A 20140-nucleotide genomic window follows, 5' to 3' on the forward strand; every position below is an offset into this window, starting at 1 on the left:
AATGGATTTCAAATCGGATTATTTTACAAGCAGAGGAACACAGCACTTTAGGTGTTTAATGTATCCAAGAAAGGTACTTTGTTTTATAGTTATGCTTCTACAGTTCTCATATATTGGATCAGTCATGGATTTATATTACCTAGAGACGTTCAGGCGATTAGCATTAATACCTTCAGTATAAATATCAAGTAAGTTTTAAGATAGCATCTAGGCCAAGTGAGGGATTTAATTAAAATCTATATTTTCACAAATGCACCATAGGGACACGACCAAAAGGATACAGACAATATGTTACAAAGGTCATACACCCATAGCAGAGGAGTCAAAACACAGAAACAAATATGAAAGCTAATTTATCAATTTGGTTCCTTGACCAACTCAACATATCCTCTCTTGCTTCAAGCTAATTTCCTTTGATTCTCTGGGCTTCGTCTCGTATAACAATCTTCTTCAAACCAAGTGCTTGAGTGCAACAAATTTGTTTTATTTTTTTATAATCACCTGCATTAGACCTGGGAAAAAAGGTAAAATCAGCCAAGTGAATAATTACTCCAGTTAACTAATTGAAAGCATACAAAGGATTTTGAATGTTCTTTTCACACAAAATATCATCATCCCTGCTTTACTATTTTATATGAAGCAGTGGTGTCTATCCCTGGTGCTGGAGAGCCTAAATCCTTATTTTAATAGGTCACCATCAATCAACAAGACTGGGAACACATGTCAGCTATTTGTTAATTAATTAAGGGGAATCTGATAATTGAGGGCTGAAGTGTATTCTTGTGTTTGTTCTGAATTATCTTTAAGAATTTACCCAAACACCTGCTAATTGCATAATAATTAAATGTCTTTATACATTCTTGGTTTAAAAGTGACTTAAACTGAAGGGTTAGGTCTCTTGGAGACCCCTAATATGTAGAGATATGATATAAAATTGAATGAGTGAAATCCAGAATGGATAAGTACTGGACTTTCAAATCTGTCCTCTCTTTAATTTGCATATCTAGATTATTGTATTTTACAGAGCTGTATTGCATGCAATGTTTGGCCTTACCTGTGCTTAATTGTATATTCAGAGAAAATTACTGATGTTATTATTTATAATTTTGAAAGGATGACCTTCGCAGGATCAATTAAAGAAGACAGTGCAGTGGGAAATCATAGATTAGTCCCCCCAGGATCTTTATTCATCTAGTACCAAATTACAGTTGCAGTTGTCAGGAAAGACAACCTAGTTCCTCCACAGCAGCAGTAGAAAGGGGATATGTTATAATGAGCTATCTCTGTGATAGTGACTAGCCCGCGGCTCCTAATTCTGTACTCAAACTCAGAGTGTTTTCTTTATTTTATGACACAAATCTTTTTTGTGCAATAAGACCAGGGGCTAGCAACAATGCACACAGACGGAAAAGTCTCTCATCATACTATCCCCTTGGGTATGTGGGTTTTTGCCTTCATTGTCACAAGATGTTAGGTATGAAAAAATGTTGTGTTGTATTTTCAACCTTTGGGGCTCAGGCTCTAAAATAAAGAGGGGCTGATGTTTGGCTGTGACTTCTACATGCATCGAGCTGGAAAATCTATAGTTATAAAACAAAGGCATTATATGTATGTATATATATATATATATATATATATATATATATATATATATATATATAAATTCACTTTTTCTGAAATAAATTTGCCTGCAGTATGCGACAGGCAGTGGTTAACACAGCTGTTCATATGATTTGGTGGGGGACTGTCCAGGGGTTGAGGTGATTGTAGAAGGGGTCTGACACCTTGTATCTTGGATACGGGCTCCCAAGTAACTTTATTTAGTGAGACTTTCTTTAAAACATACTTGGGATCCCATAACATGGGAGACCAAAAAGAGATTGCCTAGTTAAAGCTTTGGACCACTAACAGTTTACAAATCCCCTATATCGGCTGTGCCCTTTTGGACTTGGGGGGGTTACCATTCCTCAAAAAGGGGTAGTTATCATAATCAATGGAAATCTTAGAGCTACAGAAGGCATATTGAGGATGAATGTGATCATCCCCATGTGGAAACAGTTATTTGAAGGACAGATGACTCAGTGGGACAAGTTTCGGGGGGCAGCCAGAAGAACTGAGACGTGGGGGCAGGCCTTCGCTGTCTGCCAGGGGCTAGAGACAGAAACCAGGCAAGCCACAAGAGTGGGGATGGCTCGATTGACACGCCAGGCCCCCGTGCAGATTCAACCCTGAATTCCGTCGCCGAATTCTCCCACAAGGCCGAGCACTGCATCCTGATCGAGGCTTTGGATGACGCACAGGAGTGGCAAGTGTTGCGGATGGTGGCATGGGTTCACCAGGGTATGGTCCCAGTAAAATTACTCAACCTTTGTGCTTACCCCGTTGATGTGCCCCAGCGCAGGCCACTTGCACGATTGTCCTGTATTGACCCGATGGAGATTCATAAAGAGCGAGAGGTGGTATTTCACTTTCAATACCCTGATGTAGTGGAGGTGGATGTGTGGCCAGTCCACTCCACTGAGATGGGAGGCCCGGTAGAGTGGACCAGAGGAGCCAAGGGGTTGTCTGCTGAACAACAGGAGTGGCTAGAGACTTTGCTCTGGCGATGGCGCTGTGTATTCACTGCCCATGACGAGGACTTTGGCTGGACAGAGGCTGTGTACCACCACATCCCTAACATAGCTGCCCACCCCGTGCCCCGGCGATCTTTCCAGAGCTCAGTGGGCTGATTCAGCAGATGAGGACCCAATTTGTCATCTCCGAAAGTAGCAGTCCCTAGTCAAAAAGAAAGATGTATAGTATTTTGTATTTTGTGTAGACTACTGACGATTAAATTCAGTCACCCATCAGGATGCCTACCCTCTACCCTGAGTGGTACTCGACCCTCGACCTTGTGAGTGGGTATCGGCAGGTGGCTGTAGACCCCAGGGATAGGGAAAAGATGGCTTTTGCTCCAGTAGGGCTGTATGAATTTGAGAGAACAGGATGGGCACCGCTGCAACCGGGGAGCGGTGAGTACCCCCTTTTTATGGTAGAGAGGGTCTTCATATGGAATTTCAGATGCAGAGCCCAGAGCAAGCTGGCGCTGCACTGGGCTCCAGACCCTTTTGTGGTGGTATCATGTTTACGGGACGGGGGCCCAGTGTAACAGCTTCACCCAGAGGGTAGGGAGGGCCATCTTCGTACAATTTATCGATGACACTTAAGGTGTTGCCGGGCTTGGGGGGAGGTGCAAGAGGGAAATGTCCCTTGTGTGAATAATGAACAAATATAACCAAGGGAGGCCACGCACCCCAAGCTGGCATGGTGGGCCTTTCCCCTGCGATCCCATCTTACACTGCCTGTACCTTTGCCGGGACCTGCTCCTCATTCTCCAGACCTAGAGGTAGGTGGGGAGGAAGAACTTGAGGCAGAGGATCCGGAACTGGTTGACCCACCTGCGGTACCCATAGTAGAGAGAGTGTGCAAGGACTAAGCGGTCTAACTTTGGGGTTAGGCCCCAGCGCTACAGAGAAAGGGGTGGTTCATTATAACTTGTTAAGGGATGTTCTGGGACGACCATCGGTCCAGTGGGGTAGAGTGTCACGGGTGAGGCATGACGGGCTTTAATTTATTGCTCTGATTATTGAATTGCTTATTATGGTTCTTATCACTTTTTGAAATATGTATATATATTGTTTATATTCACGGGTTGTTTATTCTTATTGAAGCGTTTCTTCTTTGACTTTCATTTGTGTGGTTTGGTTATAATTTATTTTTGGTGGTTGGGTTATTATTGTTCTTCTTCCTGCTGCACACTACCAACCACGTGGACTCACCTGAACTCACCCCTTGTGATTGTTTTCACCTGTTTAGCCATTGCTCCAGTAGGGCTGTATGAATTTGATAAAATGCCGTTTGGCTAATGTAATGCCCCGGCCATTTTTCAGCACCTTATGCAAAGGTGTCTCGGAGATCAGGTAAACAGGGTATGCTGGTGCGTAACTTAGTAGGCTCGGTGATAGGGGAACACGTTTGGCAGATTGTGTCACCCAGAGTGAAGGGAAGGCAGGTATGGGTCCAGTACCACGAGGCCACCAGTCATGGGAGCAGTACTTGAAAGGATACACACAGTTTAGGAGAGACAGGCAAAATCAAAGAGATGGTGGGGTAGCATTATCTGTCAGAAATGACATTAAGGAAGAAGAACTCAAATTAGATCCTAGTAATGAAACAGAATCTTTGTGGGTTAAGCTTTTGAATAAAATATTTGGAGGATTAGTGGTAGGAGTGTGTTACAGACCACCCAATTCAATTTTTCAGAAAGATGTTGTATTGTACATGTAATCAGGACTGCATGTAGCAAGGATGTCGCTCTTATAATGGGGGATTTCAATTTCCCAAACATAGACTGGGTCTATTCAGTCACAAATGGATGGTTATATTTTAAGAATATTCTAATTGAGGCTCAGGAGAAATATGTACCAAAACCTAGCAAACTGAGGACCAAAAAACATTGATCCAAATGGTTTAATAGAATATGTTGAAATGCAAAAGAGATCTTAAGAAAGGGATCAGGAAAGCAAAGAGGGAGACAGAAATAAACAGTTATTGGAGCTAAAACTATTGCAAAGAGTTGTTTTCAATACTATAACAGCAAGAGGTCAATAAAGGAGGAAGTGAAATGTGTAAAGGCTAAAAATGGAAGTATCTTAGAAAACATACAAGATATGGCAAATGTTCTAAATGAGTATTTCACAGAGGTTTTTACAAAAGTAAAATCAGATAACATGCCACAGGTTAACAATCAGTCCAGTCAAACTGTAAGATATATCAGGATATATGAGGAGGTACTAAAGGGACAAGCAGAATTCAAAACAAACAAATCACCTGGCTAGATGGTATATTTCCAACAGTAGTTAAAGAAATGAGGGAAATTATTTTTAGGCCGCTAACTAAAATATTCCAACTGACACTTAGAACAGGGAATGTGTCAACTGACTGGAAAACTGCAACTGTCATACCCATCCACAAGAAAGGGGACAAAACTGATCCAGGAAATTGCAGACCAATCAGTCTTACCTGCATTACCTGTACAATTGTGGAAAAAATGATTAGACAGAAAATCAAGGAGCATCTTAATGAAAACCATATTCTTGGTGATAGTCAACATGGGTTTAGATGAGGCGGATCATGTCTTATTAATCTATTTGAGTTTTTTGAACATGTAGATCACATGAAAGCATATGATATGATATACTTAGATTTTCAGAAAGCTTTTGATAAGGTTCCACAGCAAAGATTTATCCTAGGATTGGAAAATATAGGTATTCACGGTATTGTAAGTAGATGGATTATAAACTGGTTGATGTATAGGAAACAGTGGGTGTCGATTAGAGGAGTTGCTTCTAACTGGAGTGAGGTTGTTAGTGGAGTTCCACAGGGATAGTATTAGGGCCGGTGGTTTTTCTAATCTATATTAATGATCTCGGCAGCACAGGTTATTCAAATATTCAGCCGATACCTGGCAGATGGAATTCAATCTGGAGAATTGCACCACACTTCAAGAAATAAATTGCTGCTCTAGAGGCAGTTCAGAGGCAAGCAACTAGACTTATTTCAGGTTTGAAGGGAATGTCCTACTCGGAGAGACTGAGGGAAATTAACCTTTTAACCCTGGGACAGAGGAGACTATGTGGGGATTTGATTCAAGTCTTCAAAATCATGAAAGGCATTGACCACATCAACCCAGAGGAGCTTTTCCAGACCAGCAGGGACACATGGACCCCGGGACAGAAAACAGGAGACACTTCACACAGAGAGTTGTTACAATCGGGGAAAAAAACTCCCCAGCAATGTGGTTGAAGCTGAAAACTTGGGAGCATTCAAAAATAGACAGGATAGGATCCTTGGATCACTTCGTTATTAATGGACATCAAACAAGCACAATGGATTGAATTACCTCCTCTCATTTGAAAACTTTCTTATGTTCTTATGTGTTACTTCATTTAGGAACATCTCTATCCGTTTACTATGTTGGAAGGTGGGCTGTCAGTATCCCGCACTGCCTTTGTACTCTATTGTTACATGGTTTGTCCAAGTCTGCATTACCGGAATGAATTGGAAGATGGAAAGATTCTTTCAGATTTTTGCCTCTCCTGAACCCACACTGAAAGGTAGAGGAACTTTGATTAGAAAAATTGGCAGCAAACTAAATGCCAGCAATACAATACTTGCAGACACTGGCTTTTCTATTTATAAAGCTTTAAAAAGTATATTTTGGTACATATCATGATTCTGTTATGAAACTTCTGTTTTTAGTATTATCGTATGGTGAATGCCAAGTGACCCCATGATGTCAACCATAAATGTTTTGAATTATTTCAATTCCTTTAGTCAATAATGCTTTATTTTCTGTTACGAAGGGCATATTTTGACAAGTCAGACATTGCCAAAAATTCTGCTTCAAAAGTAATTTGAACAAAACTAAAATTAATCTTGAGACTGCAGGGGAAAAAAAATGTCCTTTCCTGATTCCCAGATGACCTCATAGCTTATAAAGATCACTTTTATTTTTGGTTTTCTTTGGTAGAATGTGAACTTAAAGTAACCTTGACAATATATTCTGTTCTTTACTTTGAAGCTGACCTTTAATGCTTTGAAAAAAGAACAAGCACAAATGCTCATAATGTTTCGTATGGATCTATAGATATGCTTGTATTATCAAGTATGCAGTTTGTCAATTTTCATTTAATAATATTATATGCTGTTGTTGTTCTCTCTTATGGTGATGTTCACCAGTTTGTACTGACCTGCAAGTTAATTTGCTGTAGTCAATTGTATGTGTTAGTATGTTTATCAGTCTGTGAATCCTGGTCAATTGTTTCCCTTGTTTTTTAAAAGGAAGCTTTTAATTACCCTAATGCCATTGTATCAATTTAGGAGCACTTTGAAAATGAACATGAGCATTTGGATGTTTGAGTCTGATTTTTAATGGTCGCATAGATCACCGAATTAATGTGACCCAAATTAAAATTGTATTGCATTACAACTTAATTTTTGGAAGTCAGCGATACAGGGGAACAAATGATCTAACTCAACAAGAAAAGCAAAGACTTGATTTATGATTTATACTCCATTATCCATTTCAAATTACTCATTCGTAATACAGTTTAGAAGTTGTTACAGAGCTAAATGGTGTGCAAGTTTGGCTACAGAAAGGAATATTTAAAACCGCACCACCCCCCAATACACAGACAGTACACACACATACACACACAGCCCCCTGTGTCTCCCATTAATAGTCAGTTTGCCGGGTTGCTACAATATCTTTACAGTGGATTATTTTTTTAACAACCAACACCACTTCTCCCCATCTAAAAACTGGTTTGGTCCAGGATCCACTGTCACTACATACACAGTAGCCGATCTGTTTAGTGTTCTAAAGTCCAAAGTAAAGAAACTATTAAAAAAAAAAAAAGCACATCCTGTAAAACTTGCACGACTAGCACTGAACTGTACTGACTTCAGTGGTAAATGATGAGTGGTAAATGAAAAGTTGCTCTGATGTGTTGCAGGTTGGTATTAGTATGGCTATCAGAGCGGGGGAGGGGGCTTTTACATGAAGAAATGTATTTAACTCCTGTTTATTGTTTTCCGTGAAGTTAAAAACCCTTGGCTGTTCTGAGCCAACTTTTTACGGGTCAATTTTCAAAATGAGGTTGTATCATTAGTGACATTGGGGCTGTTTAGACCACCTTGGTGATTTGTGGTCTGTAATGTTGATAGTTGATAAGTACAACAAAGTTATATATGGCAGGTAGGCCATTAGGGTTTTCATGTGGGCACCATCCAATTTCATTATTTTGTTGATTTTATCACATATAATCTGTAGAAGACTCAACAGTGAATTCTGCCATACACAAATCACCCCCTTCTTTATTCTTTTCCTGCACGTTTACCATTGGGCAACTCCATGATAAAGTGAGCCTGACCATGAAAAAATAAAAATGCATATATCCAAATAATATCTTTCTCAGTTTTTACTAAAAGGTGTATATTTATGCATGCTATATTACTTTGTGCTTTTTGTTTACATTACAGCCTTTTAAAGTAATAGTAGAAAAACGAAAAACACAAATTTTAGGTTTCAATTGTGGGATATCTGTTATGTATAGTTTTGTAAATATGCCCAATTTGAACTCAATGGGTATGTAAAGAAATTATAATACTACATTTTGTTGATAAAAGGAAATGATGTTATAGCAGTTTAAAATAATGTTGTTTATAAATAATGCAAATGTCACATCCATAACATTTTATTGGTAAAGTTTTTCTAAAAGTACAATATTTGTTTTTCAAACTTTCTATGTAAAAAAAAAAAAAAAAAAATGTTTTATCTCATAACATACGTTTAACAACGTTTACCATTTATTAATAAAAATTGCCCAAATTAGCGTTATGGGTGTGACAGTTACGGCTGTGACAATGTTCTAAAGTAATACTAACCGTGATGAGATGTGATTGCAAATAATGTCTTACAATGTAAAAGCAAAATACATATTAAAATTACTAATAATAGCACATTTTTATGCCATACTGGATGTATTACATCATGCCAGAAATCCTGTAAGTCATTTTAATAGGGGGGTTAAGGCATAATTTGAAATGTTGTCGAATATTTGTTTTAACATCACCCAAACCCGTTCCTTAAAACTGAAAATACACACAATCTTAAAAGGGAACTCCACCGAAATTACTTAATTTCTCAGTGTATTCTATAAGTATGTGGATTGAGTTTATCAAGTCCAGCTCATTCTATGTACCAGAATTCAGAGATCGAGAAGAAGGCCATGGAATCATGCAGGTGCTAACTCTGGAGCTGCTTTGCTGGGAGTCAATAGGCAAATTCAGAAAAGTCACGGAAATCATTAAACACTAAATTTGATGCACGTTCGATTGCCTTATTTTTCCCAAAGAACCATCAGTTTGTAGTTATAAAAAGTTTATTTCACCACACAGAACTGTCGCCTATTATTTTACATGATTATTTTATTCGAGGGACTGGCGTATAGACTACAATGGAGCACTCCACTCTAGCCTACATGTCAGTCGCTCAAATAAAATAAGAGGGTGATGGATCGACCGTGCATAAAATGTTTTTAATGATTTTCTGAATTTCCCCATTGACTTCCAGAAAAGCAGCTCCAGAGTTAGCACAAAGCTTACAATCCTTACAATCCAGAAAGTTTGTTTGATTGTTTTTTTTTAATTTGAAAATACATCAACAATATGCATGCCACCATTACGTTTCTATGCAATAGTTTTTGCTTCGGTTTTCTAGTACTTTCTACTTTGTTGTGATTCACAACTTGCTTCCTCTTACTGACACTGACAGCACTGACAGGGTCCCAGGTAATTAATGTTAGTGTTTTTTTAATAAAGGTTTCAATACATTTCAATACAATTCAGATTGTATCCATAATGCTGCACTTCCAAGTTATACTATGAAAATATAAAAAATCTGAGGTATTACATACTATGATTTTGGGGAGCTGCCAAGTTGTTGTTTTAAAATGGCATTAAATGTTTTGAGTCTAAGTTCCACAAATCACAGATTTTTGAAAATATGCAAGTGACCCCAGCAATGGTTGTCCATTTCTGTCACATCCATAACACAAGTTTCTTTGGGCGATAAAGAAGGAATGGTGAAACTTTGAACCTTGAAATTTGAACATGACAGAGTCCAAAATACACATGATCTAAATCATCAATCTCATTTAGTTAATTATTTAAATGAGCCCTTAAATAAGGCAACAAAGTTGCATTTTGTGTGCAAATGTCACATCCATAATGCTGGAATTACCCCATTACTACAACGTGGTACTGTAATCTGTAATCACCCTGTATTGGGACAACTGTTTGTTTTGATGGCCTGATGACACATCTTTGAGGTCACAGCATGTAACATTGTGGCTTTTTACACTTGTATCATTTGTCTCACAGGAGGAATTTATGCCAAAATTGAAGCCCCCCCCCCAAATAAACAAATGACAAAAGATGCATTGAAGTCCATTCTCATGGAACATAAAGGAAGTATAAAGGTTGTTTTTTAAACATTAATTATACATTTCTTAATATGTGTTTCTAACTGCAACACAGATGTCCTGGTAATCATCAAAAAGCACTGCTTTTCATTATTGCTTTAATGACAAGCATCTATACACATTTTTTTTTTTTGTATTACCGAATTCATCCCAGGTGCACACAGATTACACTGTGTCTAAACAATTGGTGGAAATGTAGGAATTAATGTTGGAAACTAAAAAGAAAATAGACAATATCGAGAGAAAGTTGTCAGTAGGAAGAAGAGGTAAGAGGTAATGGTATTATAAAATAGTCTATTAGTCAATCTTGTTAAGTTTAGTATACCAGTCTCATAATGATTTAACTTAGTTTGACATTTTAATTAGTAATTAAATTAATAAATATAATTGAAATTGACATGATAGTTAGTCAAATGAAATTTCTATTGTTGTTCCAACAACAGCAGAGAGTGTGGAAAGATCACCATTGCAAGGGGCTGCAAAGGAGGCACACACCGATTCATCACCCACCCAGGTAACAAGCTATCAACTTACTCTGTCATTCAATCCAAAAGTTGAATGTGTGTGCAGTCACATTTAAACTAATTCTCCACCATGAAGTATAATTGTAGAAACCATTGACCATATAGGAGAATATAGTGTCCAAATCTTTTTGATGGAGTAATAAGAAAATAATAATAGAAAACAATTAGTTGTTTATTTCAAACTAACTTATTTTGTTTGTGTGGAATGCTACTGTAAAGTACAGCTTTTAATGTGCATTAATGCATTAGTGATAGTCTTTACTGATATCTAATACTAATTATTTCAATTCATACTGTCCAAAAATACTTGCTTTGTATTTTGGATATTCACTGCATCTCACTGTGTGTTGTGATGATAGACATTTTATAATACTGGGTAAAGTTGAGGGTACAGCATAGGTAGGAGTGTCAAACAAAGGTGCATGGTCAAACAGCTGGCCATTACTAATTTTTCCATTACTGTTTTAGGTGACAATTGGACCTAACCCTGAGTCACAGTTAGGCAATATGCTGTCAAATGGACAGAGCCCAGGAAGGCTATAAAAGATCTCCTCCTATCAGTTTTTGGCAGAAGTACATTGGCATCACACAGCTACACTGGGAAATAAAATGCTTTTGAGGGAAGAGAGGCCAATCCCAATTAGAGCCTGAGAAAGTGTGTGATATCAAGTGAGTAAACTGTTTTCTAATGGTTCTAAGGTAACAGCAACCAGTGTTATTTGTCACTATATTTACCTTACATCTTTCATTTAAAAGGAACATTTAATTCATGCCCCTGAAGTTGGCACTTTATAAGTTCTAAAGCAGTTTGGCGTGGAGGTGGTCCAGTCATATAAGTTCCTGGGGATCCACATTAACTACAAACTGGACTGTTCCACAGGGATCAGTATTAGGGCCTGTTCTTTTTCTAATCTATATTAACGATCTGGACTTGGAATGTGGACAAGTGCAAGGTATTACATGCGGGTAATAAAAACGTCCTCTATAATTACAATAAAAACGCAAACAAAATGCAGGGGTATATTGTAAAAAGTGTAGAATTTAAAACAAGGGAAGTAATGTTAAGACTGTAAAATGCACTAGTTAGAGCTCATCTGGAATACTGTGTACAGTTCTGGGCTCCACACTTCAAGAATGATATCGCTGCTCTAGAGGCAGAGGAGAGCAACTAGACTTATTCTAGGTTTGAAGGGAATGTCCTACTCCGAGAGATTGAGGGAACTGAACCTTTTCACAGGAACAGAGAAGACTACGAAGGGACTTGATTCATGTGTTCAAAATCATGAAAGGCATCAACCACATCAAACCAGAGGTCGGGACCTCATTCTTGTGTTAATGTCTGTTGGTACTCAGACAGTAGTCTTCAACTGTTTTTCAAGCCCTCCAAAAGATTTGTATTTAAGCCAGACTGATTCTTTAGTAAAATAGATATTTTTCTCTTTACACGTGTGAAGTGATTCTGGGTCTTCAGCATGTCCGACTGTATCTACGAGAAAACACCCGAGAGGAAAACCCGGGCTAGGGTTCCTTCACGATATGATGTGAGACTCGACCGAATCTGGGTTCTAGAGGATGATGAGACAAGGCGTGGATACCGTTTTAAAATGGACAAGGGATATGTCGGTCTGGAGCTTTTTGAGTTAAGAGCTGGTGAAGAGATGTCTACGCCTTTTGTAACCAGAATTGAGAACGCTTACAAGGATTGGATGCATGTAAAGGACTGGACAAGGGAAGGGGATGTGGATAAAGCGTTAGAGGCGTTGAAACAGTGGAATAGAGATCGTGAAACTGCACCTGTTTGAAAGTCAAGACTGGGAAAGCGCTCTATCTGTGAATCATAGTAGAACTGTAATGACTCTAACTATGACAGGGTACAACAGAATAGTGTTTAGGAAAACACGCTATGCCAAACAAATTAGCTTTTTTTACGATGCTGAACCTATTTTTATGGATCCTGAGGATGAAAATGAATATGTTACTGAAATTGATTTCTACGCTCAGGATTGGTCGAAAATGAAAATGGTCATAAAAGAAAATAATGAGGGTTTTTTAGGTCTTGAGGAAATATGTAGAGTTTGACTCTGTTAAAAAGAGACTTTATTTCAACAGCGAGGACGGGCAAAAATGTGGCAGGGGTTGGTTGCATGCTGCCAAAGACATCGACAAGGACTTTGTCGACATTACCCCCACGCCCCCACCCATCTAACTGTGATGTAATACATGACGTAGTTAAAATATTGTATAAAAGAAGCCACCCCCCTTGCTCTTGGTTTTGAATAAAAGAGCATGTCTGTTACGAGACTCTACAGCCCTCTTACGAACAAGGACCTCCCTTGGTCCTACAATCCTGACATTTTATACCAGCCTGAGCGCTCTTACCGAGGCTACCCGCCACTACCTCAAGACGAAACAGCCCACTGTTCAATGGAAGTAACAACTAACACCACCGACTCCCCGGCTCAAGAGACCCCGAACATCGCTGCTTTTGCGGCGGCGTCTCAGGAGAGCTGTACTATGGCTCTACAAACACCTCAACCAGCGCTGAGCGAACCAATGATCATCAAACCTGCCGGGGGGCGTGACAAAGGCGACGGTTTTAGACCAGAGGTCCGCGCTGAAGTAAGTAGAATTATTAAGAATGCCCTGGTGTATATACTGAATGCTCTCATCGATCGAGCCCTGAAAGAAGTCTGCCTGGGGTGTGAAGTGAATCATACTAGCCAGATGAGACACAGCTGTCTGTTTGAACCAGAAACATATTATTTCCATCTCTATTTCAAGGATATTTACAAAAAACTGAACAAACCTTGGTTGAAACCAGCGCTAGTCAAAGCATTATCTTATCATCATCTGCATGTTTGTCCCGTGCAGGTCCAGAAAATTATAGATGAAATTTTGTTGGAGCTGAAAAAGGAGCCGTACATCAGAGAGAAACTCAACCAGCTGTTCGACGAGTTGGATGAGAGCAGCAGAAAAACCTCCGGCAAGCTGAAGGAATATTTCTTCCGTAAACAAAGTAAAGCAGAGTACAAGGAGAAGGAATTTGATCTGTACAAAACCGACTCAGAGGCTGAGAGCAACTGAAAGCACCTGAAGATGGGGAATGTTCTGGATTGTTTCTGTAACCGGATTTGTCACCAACAAACCGCAACAAATCTGAGGGCTCTATTGTACAAAGTATTGGAAAAGAAAGTGGCCGACGAGCACCTTTTCCCTACAGATTTGACTGTCGACGATGCTCAACTTTCAAACCTGGAGCATTTAATGGATGATGTGAAAAAGACTGAGGGGTATGAAAACTGGGCGGCTATGATTGCTGTTGCAAGGAACGATGTTAGACCATTTCATCAACATTTATATAATCTTTTACAAGTCATGTTTAATGAACGGTTGTTTATTTTTAAAATAGCACATATTATTGTTTTATACATGTATGTAATCGATGTGTGTACTTATAAAATAAAAGCCGGTGTAGTAGTGGATATAGAGCAAGTAACCAATCAGTTGATATCTTTTTGTTTAAATAATGGGAAAAATTGCTGTATGTGTTATACTTTTCTCAATTGCTTAAAAATGGGTTTGTACTCTGAAAATGAATAAAAGAGCCATTTTCTAAATACTTTGGTCATTGTTTTTGTGTGCTCTTACAGAATGTCTCGACAAGCTCCTAGGATGAAGGATTTGTACTACAACCCCGCCAAAGTAGGGAGTTTGGGGGGTCGGAAGGGATTCCGGAGAGGGCTGTCAGAGCAGGGTATTAAGGCAGATAAGATAAGTGTGGCCGAGTGGTTGTCTGCGCAAGATGCTTACACCCTACATAAACCGGCTAGAATTAACTTTAAAAGAAATCGTGTGTATGTTTCAGACATAGATTCACAATGGCAGGTGGATCTAGTGGATATGTCAAATTTATCAAAACATAATAAAGGGCACACATTCATGTTGACGTGTATAGATATATTATCAAAATATGCGTGGGTGCCATACCCCGCGGATATCCGCACAGGATTTTACACCCTTTATATCTACACGGACATAATTTCACACCAGAGGATGGGAGATAGTTACGTCCCCCTTTTAAGAAATGTACATATTAAGGGTAAAAACAACTATGTGGTCACAATTACTTATGACAAGCCACACTACGTACCTGTCTCCAAGACTCATTTTGACAATATTACGATCGAAGTGAAATCGGATCAGAATATTGACATACCCTTCCGTTTTGGTAAGGTTATAAGCAAACTACATTTTCGACCTGTGAAACATTGTGTACACGGCTAAAATGACTATCATGAGGGGTTATGTCGATCCTAAAAACTATGTGAACTATTACAAAATGCAGGCCGGTAACGGTTTGCCAGGGTTCGCTGGGGCTAATGTGATGTATGGTAGTGGAATAGGTGGACTCTTTCGAGGACTTTTCAGGATGGCTATGCCTCTTCTCAGGAGAGGTTTTGATATAGCGAAACCGCATCTTAAATCAGCCGCCAAACACATCGTAAGCGATGTGATCAGCAGCGCTATGGCCAGATCCAACAACAATGATAATCAGGAGGGTTCGGGTCTAATGGTCCTGGCCAGAGGATCTCGTAAAAGACAATGCCCACCCGGAGGGCGGAGAGTGGTAGCTAACAAAAGACAGAGACTTACTTATTCAGCGACAGACCGTAGTAGAACTCGTAAGAGTAGGCAGCCAAAAAAGAAGAAGAAGAAGAAGACCGTTAAAAGAAAACCTAAAAGAAAGTCAAGAACCTGTTTGGGATATATATTTTAATCATGGCTTTTGTACACAACATGTCGGAAGAATGTGTGAAATCAGAACTGGATCTGTTTACGGTCCTTTACACACAAACAAGTATCGATAAAAGCATCTATGTGGAGATTCCGCCTCTTTCGGCCATTTCAGAATCCGCCCCTCTGGAATTTTTCATAACCGGTAATGGTGAAGATTATTTAGATTTGAATAATACCCTTATTTTACTCACTTGTAAAATTGTGACTGAAGAAGGACAGGCTATCGAGAGGGAGGCCAAAGTGGGGGTTATCAACAACCCGGTGGCCACCATCTTCTCGCAAGTGGATGTAACCCTGGGGGATAGACTGATAAGTCAAAGCAGTAATACATACCCCTATAGAGCACTGATGGAGTGTATACTTAATTATAGCGAGGAGACTCTAAACAAACAGTTCAGCCCCGGGCTGTTTGCCAAAGACACACCGGCCGCCATGGATGTCAAGGATCCAGGTGGCACCAACGCGGGTCTGAAAAAAAGAGCAACATTTTCTACAGCAAGTAAAACAATTGAGCTTTTTGGTCATGTTCATTCAGACATATTTTTTCAAGAGAAACTGATGCTCAACGGGGTTGATATTAAGATAAAAATGATTCGGAACAAAAATTAATTTTGTCTGATGAGCGATGATGATGAAAAATATAAACTCATTATTTTATCGGCCTCTCTGTTTGTTAAAAAGGTGTCTGTTTCACCGGCTGTTAAACTAGGCAATGCTCAGGCTCTAATGACCACTAACGCCAAGTACCCCATTGAAAGAGTCTATATGAAAGTGCACAGCATCGCGGCAGGAACTCGCGTTATGAATCAGGAAAACCACTTCCTCGGACAGCTCCCAAAACATGTCATTATCGGGCTGGTGGATAATGACACATTTACAGGGTCATATACAGTGGGGGAAAAAAGTATTTGATCCCCTGCTGATTTTGTACGTTTGCCCACTGACAAAGAAATGATCAGTCTATAATTTTAATGGTAGGTGTATTTTAAAAGTGAGAGACAGAATAACAGCAAAAAAATCCAAAAAAACGCATTTCAAAAAAGTTATACATTGATTTGCATGTTAATGAGGGAAATAAGTATTTGATCCCCTATCAATCAGCAAGATTTCTGGCTCCCAGGTGTCTTTTATACAGGTAACGAGCTGAGATTAGGAGCACTCTCTTAAAGGGAGTGCTCCTAATCCCAGCTCGTTACCTGTATAAAAGACACCTGTCCACAGAAGCAATCAATCAATCAGATTCCAAACTCTCCACCATGGCCAAGACCAAAGAGCTGTCCAAGGATGTCAGGGACAAGATTGTAGACCTACACAAGGCTGGAATGGGCTACAAGACCATCGCCAAGCAGCTTGGTGAGAAGGTGACAACAGTTGGTGCGATTATTCGCAAATGGAAGAAACACAAAATAACTGTCAGTCTCCCTCGGTCTGGGTTTCCATGCAAGATCTCGCCTCGTGGAGTTTCAATGATCATGAGAACGGTGAGGAATCAGCCCAGAACTACACGGGAGGATCTTGTTAATGATCTCAAGGCAGCTGGGACCATAGTCACCAAGAAAATAATTGGTAACACACTATGCCGTGAAGGACTGAAATCCTGCAGCGCCCACAAGGCCCTCCTGTTCAAGAAAGCACATGTACAGGCCCGTCTGAAGTTTGCCAACATCTGAATGATTCAGAGGAGAACTAGGTGAAAGTGTTGTGGTCAGATGAGACCAAAATCGAGCTCTTTGGTATCAACTCAACTCGCCGTGTTTGAAGGAGGAGGAATGACCCCAAGAACACCATCCCCACCGTCAAATATGGAGGTGGAAACATTATGCTTTGGGGGTGTTTTTCTGCTAAGGGGACAGGACAACTGCACCGCATCAAAGGGACGATGGACGGGGCCATGTACCGTCAAATCTTGGGTGAGAACCTCCTTCCCTCAGCCAGGGCATTGAAAATGGGTCATGGATGGGTATTCCAGCATGACAATGACCCAAAACACACAGCCAAGGCAACAAAGGAGTGGCTCAAGAAGAAGCACATTAAGGTCCTGGAGTGGCCTAGCCAGTCTCCAGACCTTAATCCCATAGAAAATCTGTGGAGGGAGCTGAAGGTTCGAGTTGGCAAACGTCGGCCTCGAAACCTTAATGACTTGGAGAGGATCTGCAAAGAGGAGTGGGACAAAATCCCTCCTGAGATGTGTGCAAACCTGGTGGCCAACTACAAGAAACGTCTGACCTCTGTGATTGCCAACAAGGGTTTTGCCACCAAGTACTAAGTCGAAGGGGTCAAATACTTATTTCCCTCATTAACATGCAAATCAATGTATAACTTTTTTGAAATGCATTTTTCTGGATTTTTTTGTTGTTATTCGGTCTCTCACTGTTAAAATACACTTACCATTACAATTATAGACTGATCATTTCTTTGTCAGTGGGCAAACATACAAAATCAGCAGGGGATCAAACACTTTTTTCCCCCACTGTACAAAGAATCCATTTAATTTTATAATTTTATAATGCAGAATTTATAGCTTTGTACGTTGATGGCACGCAGGTCCCCGCCAAACCTTTTCAACCTGATTTTGAAATTGGTTGCGCGGTCCGTGAATATTACAGTCTAGTTCTCGCTACAGGGAGACATCTGAAGGACCAGCCTCTGCTGATAAACTGCGCTGAATACATCAACGGCTACACTTTGTATGCCTTCAACCTAACCCCCGATGAAGAGTGCGGGCAACATTTCTCCCTGGTGAAAACAGGAAACATAAGACTGGAAATACGTTTTAAGCAACCCCTAGCCGGTACTGTAAATATGGTTGTGTACGCCGTGTTTGACAATATTATAGAAGTGAATCAGAGAAGGAATGTGCTCTATGATTATTATTAACCATGAACACCAGAGAGCTCACGGCTGTCATGAACTGTAACCCCTACACTAAGAAGCTGTTTCACGGAGTCTATGCCTGCGATCAATTACCTGAATCGAAGCTAAAGAACTTACCCGCCATGTTTATAATTAACACTCACCCTGAAACCATGCCTGGAGAGCACTGGCTGGCTATTTATCTGACGGAAGGTCATCGCAGCAAATTTTTTGATTCTTACGGAAACCCTCCAGATATTATTCATTTTCCAGCTACGATCAACAACTTTTTAATAAACAATTGTAAAGAACCGGTTTATAACTGTCGCCAAGTGCAAAGTCTACAGACTACAACCTGCGGTCAACACTGTGTGTTTTTCTTATATCATAGAGCTAAAGGTCTCCCCTACACAAATGTTATGACGCTGTATGGCCCTGATTTAGGAAAAAACTATAAAACTGTGTCCTGGTTTGTTCAAACATTGTGTCCTAATAATAACTATGTTAAATACCTAACATGTATACAGAATGTCTGTTCTTGTAAAGATTTAAAAAAATGTCATGCATGTTAAAGAGAAGAAAAGCTTTAATACAAAAGCATTTTTATTTGACATAATCCTATATAATCATTACATTATAAAATGTTAAAAAAAACATTACAGAATAAGAATATATCATGTTGTAAAAATTGTGTAATACATGTCAAAATATGGATATACAACGTAATAAAAGTATCAAACATTACATACAAAGACTTTGCTTTTCCCATTTCCAACTGCAAGTATACATTTATACCGTTAATAAGGTGTCCATCTATGTTGTGATGCAGGTTTCATTCTTTTCTTTCTGGCGGGGGGTTCAACCCAATCACTCTCACCGGCCTTATAGAGGCAGATTTTGTTACGGGTGGTTTGGTTAGGGATTGTTGATTGAGGCATGTTCAGACACGCCAAAGCTTGGAGGAAATCTCTCTACCCTGTAGGCCTCCTACTATCCAGAATCTTATTAGAACTCGTTACATTCTTGATCAGATCAAACATGTGCGATCCTTTAATCACCCGACCTTTAAAAATAAATTCACCTTGGTTATTCCAGGAGGTCACCCGAGGGGTGTTAAACATTTTATGTAGAATATATTTTGCATTTCTTTGACTTCTTACAGGCATGCTTTTCAATACATCTGATAAAACCACATCTGCCTCTACAGGGTGTTCTTCTTCTTCTTTTTCAATAACCGCACTACTTTCAGAAAGCTGCTCTTTCTCCGAAGGCAACATTAAAGTTAGAGTACCCTGGCTTTTTGCACCCTGTTTAACGATACTCAGATATCTCTGTAAGGCAGCTGTATAAAGCTGTACTTTTTCATAAGGGTTTAAATCGCATCGCGATAATATAGACTTCATTTCAGAGTCTAGATTATTTTCCACAGTCTGTCGGAGGGATTCTGGAGGCGGCAGGGTTTTTGTTAGTTTGTCAAGTTGTTCTTGAGGTACCAAAAACATTTTTTGGGTGTATTCCATCGCTACTATACAGATCTGGAAGCTAGAAGGTTGGTTAAGAAAGGCAAGGCTATGCTCAAGAGGGGTCCAATAAAACCACCTTTCTGGTTAATAGCCTTTCTCTTCTTTTTAACGGATAACTTCTTGTTAGTGAGGATCTTTATAACAGACTTTTGTTGTTTCAGTTCACCCAGTTGAAAAGCTGTTAAAGGTATATTGCCCTGTAGAACGTTTAAGGCGATTTCACATAAAGTTTCTATCAGATCAGAAGGGGTGGCCAACAACACAGCTTTCCTCTGACGAGGATTACCCTCATATAATATCTTTAAAAGCGGTAGGTTTCTTCTTATCCTAGCCGACATTCTATTTTTTATTTCTTCTC

This window comes from Amia ocellicauda, chromosome 23 (assembly GCF_036373705.1).
Source record: "Amia ocellicauda isolate fAmiCal2 chromosome 23, fAmiCal2.hap1, whole genome shotgun sequence".
Taxonomy (NCBI): Eukaryota; Metazoa; Chordata; class Actinopteri; order Amiiformes; family Amiidae; genus Amia; species Amia ocellicauda.